This window comes from Leopardus geoffroyi, chromosome D3 (genome assembly GCF_018350155.1).
Source record: "Leopardus geoffroyi isolate Oge1 chromosome D3, O.geoffroyi_Oge1_pat1.0, whole genome shotgun sequence".
NCBI lineage: Eukaryota > Metazoa > Chordata > Mammalia > Carnivora > Felidae > Leopardus > Leopardus geoffroyi.
Genome location: NC_059339.1, coordinates 92,663,318 through 92,666,819, shown reverse-complemented (window position 1 = coordinate 92,666,819; position 3,502 = coordinate 92,663,318).

Sequence of the window (3,502 nt, the reverse complement as noted above, 5' to 3'; positions counted from 1 at the left end):
TCCCTCCTGGACGGGAGATGCCAGTGCGGAGATGAGGCGAGAAGATCTGCTAACACCCTTGGTAGATCCTCGTGCTCAGGTCGGAAGAGATGGCCTTGCAAGGGTTTCACGTGTCTGCTTTTAGCAGTTTGTTCTTTTCAAGTATTTCTGTCTTTTTCTAACGTTTATTTTTATTTTTGAGAAAGAGAGACAGACAGCATGAGTGGGGGAGGGGCAGAGAGAGAGGGAGACACAGAATCTGAAGCAGGCTCCTATGCTGAGCTTGAACGCATGAACCATGAGATCATGACCCGCACCGAAGTCAGACGCTTAACCGACTGAGCCACCCAGGTACCCCTCTTTTCAAGTACTACTGAGCCCAGCCAGGTTTCTCAGTCTCGTGTACCTGCTGCATCTGGGGGAGTTTCCCCGTCCTCTTACGGCGTTACCAGGGACAGGTGGGCATCTACTGTGGAGGGCTTGACTCCCCCCGGTTCCCCAGGAGCTACCCTCCAAATGGCATTGGGCCATAGCAGCCACGCACCCTGTCCTTCCCCTGGAGGGGAGGTTAAGTGGGGTGCACAGACCAGCAACACGCCCTCTCCTGCCCAAGCTGGACGCCTGGCCTGCTCCTGGGAGCACGTGGTCAGTCCCGTACACGTGGGAGTTCAGATCGCTTGCAAGGAGGGAAAGTTTAATTGTTTGGTGTGAGTGAGGAATATCATTGGTTAGATTTCACTTTTCCCTGTGCCCCCTTCCTGGCCCCCATGGCCTGCATTGGTGGTGTTTCAGATTTGTAGAATCTTCAAAGATAAATGAAAACACAGACACATTAGTCAGCTCGGGCGGCGGTAGGAAAATACAGACGGGGCATCGATCTCTCACGGTCCGGGGGCTGGAAGGCCAGGATGCCAGCACGGTCAGATTCTGGTGAGAAGCTCCTTTCTGGCTTGTAGACAGCCGCCTCCTCACTGTGTCCTCACGTGGCGGGGAGAGGAAGAGGGAAAGGGCTCTGGCCTCTTGTTACAAGGACACAGTAATGGGCATGGCCTCGTCTAAACTAATTACCTCTCAACAGCCCTCCTGTTAATACCATCGCATTCAAGACTAGGGCTTCCACATATGAATCCGGAGACACAAACACTCAGTGCATCACTCTTAGATACTCAATGTTTTAAAAAAAATTTTTTAACGTTTATTTATTTTTGAGACAGAGAGAGACAGAACATGAACGGGGGAGGGGCAGAGAGAGAGGGAGACACAGAATCGGAAGCAGGCTCCAGGCTCTGAGCCATCAGCCCACAGCCCGACGCGGGGCTCGAACTCACGGACCGCGAGATCGTGACCTGGCTGAAGTCGGACGCTTAACCGACGGAGCCACCCAGGCGCCCCATCAATGTTAATTTTGGTTGAAGAGAAAACATGGTGAAAAAAATCACCTGTTTCTAATAATCACGCCTTTAATAAAAAAACGCTTTAGACGATCATATTAACATTCCCTCCTGACATGCTTGGCAGGGTGCAATGGATTTGGAACACATTTCCCGTCGAGTTCTCGTAGGCACATGGGAGGCAGGGACCAATTAGCTCCTGTTTACAGAGAAGGAAATTGATGCTCAGAAGTGTTAGGGTTTTGCTCAGAAGGCAAAGGAAAAATACAAACCCAGGGGGACACCCCCAGAGCCCCGGCTCGGTGTCGGGGTGCTTCCTTCCTCCAGGGGTCCGTGCCGGACTACGTCTCCGAGGATGGCAGTGGTGATGCGGGGGCTCCCAGCAGTGCACCTGCCCAGAGGGCATCAGGAGAGACTGTTTTCACCCGGACTCTTCCTAAGCTGACGGGCTCCTACAGAAGAACTTCTAGCTGCTGTCGTTTAAGAAAAGTCCAGTAAGTGGAACTTGCCACCAACACCTCGCCTAGACATGCGCGGGAGGGACGCAGGGAGGAGTAAAGAAGAAAAGCACTTTCAATTTAAAGGAGAATTTGATTAGCAAGAGGTCTGACACTGGTAAGTAAATTAATATTATAACCCCCAAACCCTGCGTATTGTAAGTTTAACCATGTGCTCTTTTTTCTTTCTTTTTTTTTTAGAGTACATAATTTATTTATTTAAATTCAAGTTAGTTAACATGCGTGCAGTATTGGTTTCAGGAGTAGGACCCAGTGATTCAGCACCTACATATGACACCCAGTGCTCATCCCAACAGGTGCCCTCCTTAGTGCCCATGACCATCTAGCCTTGTGCTATTTCTCTGTTTGTTACTTCACCTGTGTTTTCTTTTCACTTGGGAGGGCAGTTTATTTTGATAATCTCAAATTATTTCAGTTGCACACAGGAAACAACGGAAAGTCTGAGAGGGGGCAGGGAGACTGGATTGTCAGCCGAAGCCAGGGCGAGGACATGGGGCGGAGGGACAGGGGTGGAAGGACAGACCTGAAAATATTTTTTTTAATTTTTTTAAATGTCTATTTTTGAGAGAGAGAGAGAGACGGAATGCGAGCAGGGGAGAGGCAGAGAGAGAGGGAGGGAGACACAGCATCCAAAGCAGGATCTAGGTTGTGACCTGTCAGCACAGAGCCCGGCACGGAGCTCGAACCCATGAACCCTAAGATCATGACCTGAGCCGAAGTTGGATGTTTAACCTACTGAGTCACCCAGGTGCCCCCAAACCATTTCTCTTTATGAGAAACAGACATTGGAATTTCAGTGAATAATTAGGATTCAGCTTCCAAACAATCAAAAAGATGCATGGAAAAGAAAGAAGGTGGGAGAAAGGGAGAAATGCATTCTGGACAGGAAAAGGGGTCACAGTTCTGCGCCATTGACGCAGCCGTCAGGAGCGCCGTGGTCGTGAAGGCCTGCCTGTTCCTTATGCGCACACCCAGCTCCCTGGACTGGAAAGGGGCCACTCTGTGGGCACAGAGGGTGTGCGGCTGCCATGGCAACACTGGGGCACCAGGCCTGGTGAGAACAGTCATCTAGAAATGACTCTGGAGCCAGGCAGAGCACACCCTCATCACCCTGGAATTGGATTCGGCGACTTGCCCTCTGGGAGGCCAACCTGAAGCCTTGCCAAGGGCGCCTGTCCACTCCATAAGACTGATTCACATCATGTAGGCTGGCTCGTTAAGGGACCCGCGCAGATTAAAGAGGACCACCCCGCAAGCGCACGAGGCCAGGTAGCCTGAGCTGATTCTGGGCTCACCACTGTCAACTTGACCCTGGGCGAGTGGTTGACCTCTCTGTGCCTCACTGCGCTGCGTGGATAGAGAGGAGGCAATGAAAATATCTGCCTTGTAAGGCTGCTATGAGGGTTAAGAGTTGTTGTTTATAAGAGGTTTAGAACACATGGAAGTGCTCTACGTCATTGTTAGAATAAATATAACATTGTCTAAAAATAGACAATATTACATCATGATGATGCACACACACACACACACACACACACACACATATCGTCACAGGTTATATTAAAATGCACATGATTTCTATGTGCCGGGGACCCGTTACATAATGGTGACCCT